At 58.0% G+C, this 12184-nt stretch overlaps 1 protein-coding gene across 2 annotated transcripts in view; it reads left to right on the forward strand.

Annotated features, from left to right (window-relative positions):
- Positions 1 to 12184, forward strand: part of RAI1 (retinoic acid induced 1) — a 130083-nt gene that overhangs the window by 32915 nt on the left and 84984 nt on the right. Inside the window, exon 2 of one of the 2 annotated variants that reach the window (XM_034942311.3) lies at positions 9631 to 9762. The gene's annotated coding sequence lies outside the window, so the exon portion shown is untranslated. Of the gene's footprint in view, positions 1 to 9326; positions 9763 to 12184 lie in introns of those variants that run through there. The other variant, XM_055102027.2, reaches the window with a different exon arrangement.

Consider the following 12184-nt stretch of genomic DNA (forward strand, 5'->3'; position numbering starts at 1 on the left):
GTGCCCTGGTGGCATAACCAAGTAGGATTTCCACATTCAGTGTCTAGGCCATCGCTGTGAAATTGGAATTTGATACTAATCCTGGAGATTGAAAACTCAAACCTCTCCATAGGCCAGGAGGGAATGATAATCATCAGTGCTAACATTTACGGAGGGCTTGTGGCGTGGCCAACTCTGAGTGACGTTTATGCACTCATTTCTATTTATCACCAGCAAATCCCGGGCCCTGCTGTTCTTCCCCATTTTAAAGGTGAAAAACCTGAGGCTCAGAAACGTAACGGGAAGCAGCTGGGTGCGAACCTCCTGGCACACATTGTGGGAGTGCTGTGGGTCGAATAAGGAAGCTGAGCAGCAGGCAGCCTCTCCCCTGCAGAAGGGCACAGAAGCAGGACTGGAAGGAAATCCTGGTTGTGGGCTGAGCTCGGGCTATCCACTTGTCGTGGTGGGTGAAGGGTCTGGTCCGCAGGTCTGCTCTCCAAGCTGCCTCGTTGCAGGTGCTGACTTTGGGAGGATTCTCCTTGTCTTAGCCTAGGAGCTTTCTTGCTCAGCTTGGGGAGAGAGGTAGTAATGTCGCCTTCCACCTCATGGACTTCCCAGTTTAGAATGCTGCTTCCCATCCCACCCACATCACCCTCTGTTAGGTAAGCAGGAGCAGAAATGCAATCCTTCATCTCAGCTCTGGAAACTGGGGTTCAGAGAGGGTTTAGAACTGCCCAGGGGCACAGAGCCAGGACAGGCCCAAGCCAGGAATTGCACTGGGGGTGAGCAGGGGATGCCTTTCCTGGCTTAAGGTATGTGGGAGGCCAAGAGCCATCATTTTTCCCAATCCTCTCCTGGAGAGCCAGGGGACATCTGAAGCCAGGGGCTCTGCCTGTTTCCTCTGCACTGTCCCTGTGCTGGGCTGCTCTGAGTTGGGCACTGGTGTGGAAGGTAAATAAGCAGCCCCATGACAAGCTGTGAGACCGGGCAGTGGTTTGGGCTCCACCCAGGCCCATGCCTCTCTCTTCTGCTTGCAGAGCCTCAGTGTCTGCATCTCTCAAATGGGCTAAGGACACTCACCTCAGAGGATGGCTGAGAGGATTCCATGTGGGGTGCTTGGCAGAGTTAGCTCCAGCTCTGCATGCCACCCCCTCCCATGGTGCAGCCACCTGGGTTCCACCAGGGTATTCTGGGATGACACCAGACCGGGAGGAGAAGTGCGAGGAGTGATGTGGTCATTGGCGTCTTTCCTCTGCCTCTGCCTCCCCCGGCCCCTTCCATTCACATGGTAGAAATTCAGATAGCACAGCAGCAAGTGTCCCTCCCGCTCCTGACCTTCCAGCAGTTTCTTCTCCATCCTTCCAGGAGTGATTTCCACAGATTCAGATGCCCCCCGGAAAGGGCTTTCCATTAAAAGTTTCCCCTGGACTCATTCTGGCCCCAGAGAGGCTGTGCCCGATCCGATCCTCGCCCCTTTGCGGGTGTGAACTTCAAGGCTGTGAGAGGGCCAAGTTGCCCCTGGGAATCGTACATATTCTGTTCCACATCCTCCTCCTGTTGTCCGTTCCGTGCCCTCCTATGTCAGGAGTGGAGGGGTGCTGGAAGGCTGTGCAACACACTGTTACCCATTTTGCAGATGACAAACTATGGCGGGGGGAATGGGTTTCCCTTAGCAGAGAGGGAATTGTCCAAGTCATGCCAAAGACTTAAGGGCATGTCATAGCCAGCTTGAGTCCAGGCAGGAGCTGTAGCCACCAGTCGGGACAAAGTCAGGGGACTTGAGAGGTCTTCACCCAGCTGCGGCCAGGAGAAGGCCTGGAGGGAGCATCCCTGCTGCCATCAAGTCCAGGGAGGGCAGAAGCCCATGGAGCTCTGAGCTGAGTTGGGAAGTGGCTGGAGGGGTCACTTGTGGGGTGGTTAAGCCACCCAGAGATACCCATGAGCCCTGGGGCCAGGGAACAAAAGATGTGTGAAGGCAGGTGACTGACACTTGGGTGTGTGTGGACTTCTACATAGAGAAATCTCCGTGTTCTTGCATGTGCATGTGTCATTTATATGTATACATGTGTATATGTGTATACATCTCTGCATGTAGCTGTGTGTGTATGTCTATATGATTGCATGAGTGTGTGTACACACAGATGTATATGCCCATGTTTCTGGATGTGTGTGCCCAGCCTGAGGGGGGGACAGGGTTCTGTATGTGTGTGTGCACACGTGTCTGTGTGCATGTGTATGTGGTTTTGTGTCTGTTCATGTGTGTGGTGCCTGTGTGTCTGAGTGCACATTGTATGGAGGGTCTGGGGGCTGCGTATGAGGTAACTGTGTGATTCTGTCTGACTCTGGGTGTGTTTTGTGTTGGGTGTGTCTACGTGTGTGTCTGGCCCACATATGCTGGCCCAGGGCAGGATGGAGGGGCCTCCTGTGTGGTGCTGCTGGACTCTGTTGTGGTCACCACGGCCCCGTGGGCTTAGCGTGGGGCACTGGTGGGGCTGATGTTGCCACTTAACCTCAGGGTGGGATGGCATGGAGCGGGCCCATCCCGATGTCCCTGGGTGGCCTGGTGGAATGTGCCCACGGGATGCCCACCACTGGGGGACCCCACCAGTGTTGGGGCTGAGGCTTAGGCTGTGGCAGGCTCAGAGGTCCGTCTATAGCAGTGGCTAGATGTCTGTGCTGGGGCCTGTGCCTGAGGTCAGAAGTCCATTTGTGGAAGAGGCTGGGAGTCATTCTGTTGCTGGGATTGGGGAGGGATCACAGGGACCAGGGTCAAGAGTCAGAATGTGGCTGCTGCCATGGCTAAGGGTCAGTCTGTGGCTGCAGTTGCAGATCAGTCTGTATGGCACAGAAGACAGGTTAGGCCTCAGCCACACCACTGTCCCCAGCCCCTTGGTGGCTTCCTGGCCCAGGGGTAAGTTTGAGCCCTGGGAACAAGGGGCAGAGAGAAGAAAGCGCCTGTGAGTCCTGCTACCAAGCAGGCCTGGGCCCAGCTGTTCCCATGGCCATGGCAGAGAACCCCAGCCAGCCCAATGTGTCCAGAGTGTGTGGCTTCATTGTAGCCAGGAACCAAGGATGCCCAGGACCGTGCCAGGGTGAGCAGGGCAGTGCTTCCCAAGTGAGACTGAGAGAAGACCCCTGCCTGCCTCTCAGTGCATTTCCTCAGGCACCCTCTGGTGCCTAGCCCTGTGGCTCTATAACCCTCCTTCTCTCTTCTCCTACCCTTCTTTCCCCTCTCCTTCATCTGCTGTCATCCTCCCCACTCCCCAATCTGTCTTCCTTTGCAGCTGCCCTGTCCTCTCTTTCCCCCAGCCAGCCTTCTGCCCCCCACCTGGGCCCTCTGAACCCCAGGGCCTTGCCTCTTTTAAGTTCAGCAGATTTGACTTCACTCAGACGCTGGCGCTGAGGAAGGAAGATGAATACCCATAGTCTGGACGCCCCAGGAGAAGGAGGCTGCATGGAGGCCCAGTCACAGGCCTGCAGGCGGGGGCCGTCTTCCTGGAGCCCATGTCCAGTGAAGGGTCCACAGCAGGGGTCAAGGGGGGCTTAGACTCGGATTCTGCCCTGTTTGAGCCTGAAGCTGCACTGACCTCATGGGATGGCCTCCTGCAGTCAAGTAGGGAAGGATGGACAGACACACAGATGACAGGGAAAACTACAGACAGAAGAGATCAAAGGTCGTTCAGATCAAAAGCAGGCAGAAGACGCCTCGGTCTTGGCCCAGCACCAGCATTCCTGTGCAGACCCCAGCCCAGGGCAGAGACTGAGATGTACTCCCTCTCCCCTCTCCCCCCGCTTCCCCTGGTCGGGAGGTGGCCACCAAGGCAAGCCTTCTGCCGTCACTCCAGCCAGAACCTGCATGGGTCGGGGTGGGTGGGCCAGATTAGCCTCCATCCTGGAATCAGGGGAGTGGGGACACTGAGGGGACATTCAAATGTTTGGAACATTTGAAAATGTTCCAAAAATGTACGAGAACTTGGATCTCTGTACTCCCGATGCTCTCCACCCCCATCAGCTAAAATATCAAGCTCTTTGCTTTCAAAGAAAAGCATTTTCTCGAGTGTTTTGCTCTCAGTTTCACATGGTAGCCCCAGCTTGCTCAGGAAGTGCTTGGCGTTAGAGGGTTTTGATGGGGAGAAAAGGGAACAGGGCTGTAGTTGTTGAAGGACCGTGCCAGCCCCATGTGGGCAGGGATGCCTGTTCTGTTCCCTGCTGTCCCACAGTGCCCTGAACAACGCCTGGAACATGGTGGGTTCCATAAACGTATACCAAAGGAGATATGTGTGGGCAGTTGGTCTGGGAGACAAAACCGGATCCATGGGGGCAGGAGGGCTGGCAGCTGCAGACCTGGATCAACATGCTCATAAAAAGGGGATATTAAGGCTGGGAAACTGGGAAGGTGACTGGGGTAGATGACCCCCTGCTGACTCAGACAGGGCACAGCTCCTGGTACAGTCATTAAAAATGGGGCCTCTTCAGCAGTTTCCAAAGTACCACATTGGCATGAAGGGCATTAATGTGTTGGAGCAGGTACAGTGGAGGCTGAGGAGGGGCAGGGTTCCTTCCTGAGGCATTTGCTCTCCCACCAGCCCCACTAGCATGAATGGCAGATCCCAGCAGCCGCATCCATCCTTCTTGCAAGTTGCTCAGGCAAGATACATCAGTGAATCCTGCTAACCCTGCCTTCATAATAAATCCAAAATCCGACCCCTTCTCATCGGCCCCACCCTGGCCAGGCCTCATCATTGCCAACCTGGACTAGTGCAGGATGCAGGCTTCTGTGCTCCTGCCCTGGCCCCACATCTGCCCTCTTCACAGGGAGAAACTCTGACCACCCAAGGGAAAGCGTGTCCCATCCCTGCTCAAAACACTGCAGAAGTGCCTCATCTCATTCAGTCTAAGAGCCAAAGTCCCTGCAACGGTGTGTGTGCAAGCCCCTGTAGGTGTGGCCCCCCGTCCTCTCTGCCCACATCTCTTTCTGCTCACTCCCCTCAAGCCACACTAACCTCTTGGCCATTCCTCAAAAATCCCAGCCTGGCTGCTGCCTCAGGGTCTTTGCACTTGTTCTTCCTTCTGCCTGCACAGCTTTGCCCCCAGACAGCTGCATGCCTCACTACCTTTGTCTGTCAAGTGTGTTCTCAAATGCTCTTAAGTATGAGCTCTGACCACTCAGTGTAGAAAAACAGCCCCTGCAGATGCTCCCAGCCCGCTTCCTTGGCTTTATTTATTTTTCCATAGCACGCTTCACCTAAGGTAACATACTACATCATTTACTTATTCATTTTGTTTCTTGTCTGTCAAGACTAGAATGAAAGCTTTGTCTCATTCCTTGCTCTGAATCCTCAACACATAGAATGGAGCCTGGCATCTAGTAGGTGCTCAGTAAATATGTACCAAGCCAATGGATGCATACTTTTGCCACCTTCAAGTTACGTGACTGGGAGCAAGTGCATTTCCTGGAGCTCAGTGATCCAGTCTCTCAAATGAGGGTGACTGATGGGGCGGGGGGAGATACATAGAGATTTGAAGTTGCTGCCCCACTACTCAATAAACATGTGGAATAGATGTTAAAACCTGGCCCACATCTGACCTCAGGCCTGCAGGCTTCCAGCGTGAGGCTTACCAGACCAGGGCTGAGCTTGAATGCGACTTCTGGGGGTCTTAGTGTACCAGCCTGGCCTGATGGGCCTCCCCGTCCCTTGTTTCCACCTGGGTGTCCCTGGTGGCCTGTCAGTGAGCCTTGCCCTTGGCTGGCTTCATTGCCTGCATTCCCTAGGACCCTGCTTAGAGTCCCCAGCCCTCTACCCACCCTGCCTCTCTGGTCAACAGCTCCTGTTTACTATTTAGCTCTGGAATGGCATCTGGACACACACTTGCATGAAAGCAGCTATTGAGATAGTGCTTGGCAAACAAAAGGGCTGACATGTCCAGACCTAGGTTCTCCAGAACACAGCCTCACCTCACCAGGAAGGACTGGGCCCTTTAAAACCTGTGAGCACCCCTACCATCCCAGCGAGGAGGGAGGATCCTAATTCCCCTGGGGCAGACTCTTGGTGAAAGGTGAAATCAGAACCTAGGGAGCAGGAAGCCTGCCAGCCAGGCAGCCTCCTCTGCTGGTGTTCCAGTAACATTTGTGGGTGCTGGGTGCTGGTTGCTGGCACCATGATCCCATGGAATCCTGCCAGTAGGGTCTGATGGAGTAAGCAAGGCTTTGGGGTCCATGCACACTTAGGTTTGAATTGTGAGGTTGCCACTCCATTCTGCTGCACTGCCACACGCCATGCACTGTGCTTGGTGGAGGTGAGCAAAGAATCTTGAAATTGAGAGTCGGATGGGATCCGATTGTGTTGCTGTGGTCTTGGCAAGTTCTTTGCAGGCTCTCAGCCTGGGTTTCTCCTCTAGGGGATGGTCAGATCCTGACCTTGGGGTACTGTCTTGTGACTCTCCATGATACCACTTGTGGAAGGGCCCTGGCCAGGTCAGGGTTTCCATCACCCTCTGGCAGATGTGAATGGCAGCCCTGCTGAATCAAGACCCCTCCGTACCACTGCCCCAGGAGCTCCAGGGAGTCCCCAGGGAGCCAGGGAACAAGAGAGGCCCCTGGAACAAATGACAGGCTCTGCCCTTTTTTGAGATAAGCCACCCACCACCATCCCATCCCTCTACACCCATCCCCAGAATCTGGAATCTGTGAAGGGTACTCACTGAGCGACCTGGAATCTGTGAAGGGTACTCACTGAGCGACCTCAGGTGAGTCTTCCGACATGTCCTGGCCCTGATGTTCTCCATGCTCCACCCCACCCCCATTTTATCCAGGGGAACTGTTGGCTCAAAGAAGAGAAAACTTGGGCTTGGTCAGGCTTATGGGAGGAGGGCTTGGTTTAACTTCATTCTTCCATGCATTCACTCACTCATTCATTGAACAAGTGCTTATGGAATGTATACCAGGAACCATTCCAAATACGGAAGATACACCAAGGAACAAACAGACAAAAATACCTACCAGATACATAAATATGTAAATTACATGGTATATTAGAAGGTAGGGAACAGCATTCCAGGCAGATGGATCAACAAGTGCAAAGGTCCTAAGGTGAGAGTGTGCCTGCTGAATTCAGGAACTGCAAGGGGCAATGTGGTGAGTGGGGCAACAGGCTGGGACTGAGGGCAGGAGTTGGTGGGGACCTGATTGTGTGGGCTGTCATCAACCACCTGGGGGACTTTCTCCTCCTCATCACTCAGAAACTGAGGAGGGAAGGGAAGACATTCCAGCCAAGTTGGTGATCCCCAGCGGGCATTTGGGCTTTTCCGTTGCCACCTTAATGGTATACACAATGCGCATCTCCTGGTTCACTCAGCAGCCTCAGGACTGAGTGACCCTGGTCCCCAAGACAGATATTGAAGACAGAGACTAAGCAGCCTGACATTTTAAATATGGGGAGCCCCGAGTGGGGCGGGGCTGCCCAGGACCTTAGGGATTCACTTCTGGTAGGGAGGGCTGCTACCAGGCTTCAGGGAATGCCAGAAAAAAGGTGCCCGAGGGCCACCTGGCATGTAATGATGGGCAGGGTTAGCTGTAGGATGTATAGAGACTTTAGTATGGGCAGGGTTGGGGGTTAGTAGGTGGAGAGGGGAGATTGGGACATCATTGAGCAGCAAAACCCAAGTGTTGACAGGTGGTCGGTGTGCTCCTGCCAGAGCAGAGGGGCCTGAGTAGGAGGAAGTGGAGGTGGAGGCCGAGGAGAATGAGACAGACTCACTGGCCAGCGGGAAAAAGTGGTGGGACGAGCCAGGGCTGACACATCTGTGTGATCCCTGGTGCAGTAACTCCGGTAGATGGATGGACACGTGGATGGATAGAAAGGTGGGTGGATGCAGCGACGGATGGATGGATGGATGAATGAATGAATGAATGCATGCGTGGGCGGTGAGCGGCCGGGAGAGGGGCGGGCCAGCTGAGCGCTCAATCACAGCCCCGGGGCTCGGCGCCCGCCAGCTGCACTCAGAACCCCCCTCACCGTGGCCCTGCCCTGGGGCGCCTAATTACGTGCCCCCAGGGCTCTGGAGCGGCTGCTGGGACTGCAGCGAAGAGGGGCCCGCGCCACCTCCGCCAGGCTCCACGCGCCGGCCTTGAGCGCGCTCCCCTCGGCCGCCGGGAAACCTAGAGGCGCGGTTTGGCCCCAAGGTCCCCGGTCCCGCTCTTCTTTGTCTCGGCCTAGTTCTCGGCTGTCTCCGGGCCGCGACCCACCTCTCCTGGCGGTCCTTGCCGCATGCTTCTGTGCTGCCCCAGAATCATCGAGTCTCAGTTCTCGCTGCCTTCCCGGCCAGTAGGCGTCTCCCCCAGCTGGGGAGGGTCCCCCAAACCCTGTGCTTCTAGGACCGCGGGGCCGGCAAGCGGCAGGATCTCCAAGCTGCGTCTCTGATGCGGCGAGGGGAGGCGCGCGATGAAGGCCCCCCTCTTCTCCGCCTTCTCTCTACGCCCCACCGCTACTACACGTCGCGCTGCGCCGCGACCCCGGCGCTGCCTGTTGGCGCCTTAAGCGGCTCTTCTGCCGCGGTGCGATCCCCGACGCCAGGAGGACTAACCCCCACCCGCCAGGCCTCAGACCCCACGCAGATCCAGCCACACACGCAACCGCCTGCAGATACCCACCACAGCCCTTTAAGTTAACCCAAAGCCCCGCACAGGCGCACTGCCCCTACATGCGCAGCCCCACGGCCCCACACACCCACAAGCCCACTCGCAAACAGGCCCACATGGCCACACAACTGCCCTCTGGACACTCAGCCCCACGCAGGCACAATCCCATATACACACAACCGCACACAGGCGCAATCCCACCCACGCAGTACCTCACGGAGTCACACAACCCCCCTATAAACAATCGCACAGACACAGCCCCACGCAGCGCCACATCATTCAGTCAAACTGAGACCCAGAAACACATTCACTAGCTTGTATCCAGACCCCCCCCCCAAGCCCCGTGACATTCACTCGTAGGACAGACCAGAAATATACAGCCACATTGATACACACACGGACCTAAACGCACAGCCAGGACCTCACCCGCAGGCTCGTAAGTCACTGGAAAAATATTAAAGCGTTCCCTCCCTCCCCTCCTCTATCTTTGACATACACACGCCTGCGCGCGCGCGCACTCTTACACTCACACCCCCCGTCCCTAAGCGCGTCGGAGCCTCGCAGCGGGTGACCCCGAGGCCCCGCGGTGAGAGCCAAGGGAGCGTCTCCCCGGCGCCCCCTCCTCCCGCTCCCTTCCCGAGCTCATCACTCGCCCCCCCGCCCGCCTCCTCCTTCCCTGCCCCCTCCTCCTCCTCCCTTCCCCCGCGTCTGGGGCGCGGGCTGCGCGCAGCCAAGCCCCCTCATCGCGCGCCCCTCCCCGCGCGCGCCCCGAGCCAGCATCGCGCTTACCGAGTGGATGCGGCCACGGGGCCATCTCTAATTACCTCCTGTCCCCCGGCGGCCTGTGAATAATGGCTACTGAGGGCGTTCGCAGGGGCTGCTAAGAAGGAAACGCGGGGCGCGAGAGGCGCGGCGCGCGCGGGAGCGCGAGGGAAAGGAGCGAGCCTGGGGCCGTTGCGAGCGGCTGGCGAGAGAAAGGATTCGTGCGAGCGCTCACATTTGTTTCTCCCAAGGATCTCATCTGGCCACCGCGTTCTGGAAGAGGCGAGAGGGAGAGCGTGCGCGAGAGGAGAGAGACGGCGGGGGAAAGGGAGACGGCGAGACGCGCAGCGCCGGCGCCCGGGAGACCCAGGAGGAACCCGCAGGTATTGTTGGCGGCGGAGCTTTGTGTCTTCGGCGGGCTGCTGTGGGCGCCAGGGCTCCCCGAGCCCCCGGCCCGCCGCCGCGCGCAGACCTGCCCGGAGTCCGGGGCTGCAGGCTGGGGTCGCCGCCCGCCGCGGACACCCCTCCCGCGGCGCCAGGATCTTGGCTGGAGTTGCGGATTTGCATGTTTGGGGGTTTTCCACGCTGGTTGAGGGAATCGGTCTCAGAAGAAGGAATTTCTTTCCTTTTTTTTTTTTTTTTTTTGGCCGCTTTTGGCCACAGTTTGGTTGTGCTGGGGATTCCCCCCTCCCCTTTCCTCCACAAAGCATTGGTGAGCGGTCTTGACGAATGTGGTATTGGCGGAAGGCATGGGGCTGAGATGGCGGGGCTGGTGGCCACGGATGGGGAGGCGAGAGATGCCAGAGAAGGAAGGAGTTCCGTTCAAGTTCGCAATCTGCGCCCCGAAGCTGGTCGGACCGGGGAGGGCGATCCGCGCGTCCGATCCTGCTCCGGGCAACCGATGGGAAACTTCCCGGGAGCGCGGCCTCCCTGGGGACTCGGCGCCCCTGACGCCTCCAGGCGCTTCCTCGGGCTGCTGCGGCCCCTCCTCGCCGCCCGCCAGCGCTTAAGGTCGCGCTCTCCCCACCCCCGCCTTCCTCCCTTCCCCGGCGGCTTCCGGATCTGGACAGAGCTGCAGGAGCGGCTTCAAACACTTCCCCTGGAGACCCCTCCCCACTCCCCGCACGAGAGCCTGCCCAGTGGCCCCCCTGCCCTGCGCCCCAGTCTCACGCGCGGTCGAGTGGCCAGGCTGACAATGAAATCTCGCACCTCTGCCGTGGGGGAGTGGGGTGGGGAGGAGGTCCCTCCTGGGGCTGCTGACCCTGGGCCTCGGGCAGGGGGAGGGGGCTGCTGGGGGAGGGGCTTGTTTTGGTTAGAGACGTCGACCTGGGATGGCGCCGGGGCAGGGAGGGGGCTGGGGGGTGGGCGCGGCGAAGGCGGCAGGCTTGGGTTCGCGGCCGGGGGTCGTGGATGGCAGCCCCTCTTGGGCTTGGTGATTGGCTGGTGACTTCAGGCACGTCGAGGGCCCCTCCAACCTCAGCCTCCTCCCCTCTGGTACAATGCGGGCTGAAAGAGGTGATCCCGAGGGTGCTGTGCTTGTGTGACGAAGTGTTTGTCTCCTGCGATCCTCAGCAGACGCTGCTCCGGTGACCCGGAGATCCGGACGCCTCGACCCCTCCCTCAGGGCCGGGAGGAGAGGAGGATGAAGGGGGAGGAGAGTGGTGGGAATTTCTCCTTTCCCATTGAGGCCATGGGAAGGGAATGCTAGCCCAGAAAATTTCTGGGGACCGCAGTTCTGAGGCGGGGACTCAATCCAAGGGGGGACCACCGGGTCAGAGGCTTCCCGGCACGCAGAAGCCCCCAGATTCTTTTGCTCCATCGGGGGATGCAGAGGAAGGGGAGAGGTGGAAGAGCGAAGGGCTAGCTGGACTGGCGTTGCGGGGGTGGAGAGCCCGTGGAAATCAGCCTTAATTGGATTCCCAGGCAAGCAGCCAGGCTATCAAGGTGCCCCCTCCCCTTTTTCTTCCTGGGGTAGAGAGCCAGGTCCAGAGACACCAAGCTGGCAACCCAGGCAGGTGAAGGCAATTCCTCTCCCTACTTAAAAAGAGAATTCCTGGGGGAGAGGGGAGGCACCTTTTGAGAGGGAGGGGGGCGGCTAGACTGTGTTCAGGCTGTTCTGTCTCTTGGTCCAGGAATAGAAAGAGTTAACCCTCCCCCAGAAATTTGTCAGCCCCCACACAGCAGGGAAACATTGTTGGACCCTCTGACATGCTAACAGTGTGACACGGGCTGACTGGAGCTAGCAGATTCTAGACCCTGGACTCCCCTTTCAAAGCCCGACAGGACTCGGCTGGGTGGTGCCTTGTTCAGGGACCTTGTGGGAGGCGGAAATGAGAGCCCAGAGAGGGTCAGGCAGCAAAGCAGTGGCCTTGTGGCCCGGAGGGAAGAGGGGTTACAAGCCAGGGCCATCGGAAACTGGAAGGGAAGTCGCCATGGGTCTGGGGTAGAGGGAAGGGAGAGGCCCTTCTACCCTTTGCCCAGACTCCTGAGCAAGCCTTTGCCCTGCTCCCCACCCTTCCCACACACCCACTCAGCTGCAGGCCTGGCCATTAAAGGTGGGTGTCTGACCCATAGGTTGGACCATGAGACCCTAGTGGCTGAGGGAGGCCTGGGTGAGGCTCTGGGAGGCAGGACTGAAACCAGCAGGGATTCACTGCTGCTCATGCCCCATGGCACAACCCCCTTATTTATGGGGCTGCCTTCCCTTCCCCAGACCTCGAGTTTCCGTTTTCAAGAACCTTTTTCTCCTATCTTCCTTAGGGCCCCCAGGGCCTAGCACACAGCAGTCACTCACAGTGTCCTGTA

Source organism: Pan paniscus, chromosome 19 (genome assembly GCF_029289425.2).
Source record: "Pan paniscus chromosome 19, NHGRI_mPanPan1-v2.0_pri, whole genome shotgun sequence".
Lineage (NCBI taxonomy): Eukaryota > Metazoa > Chordata > Mammalia > Primates > Hominidae > Pan > Pan paniscus.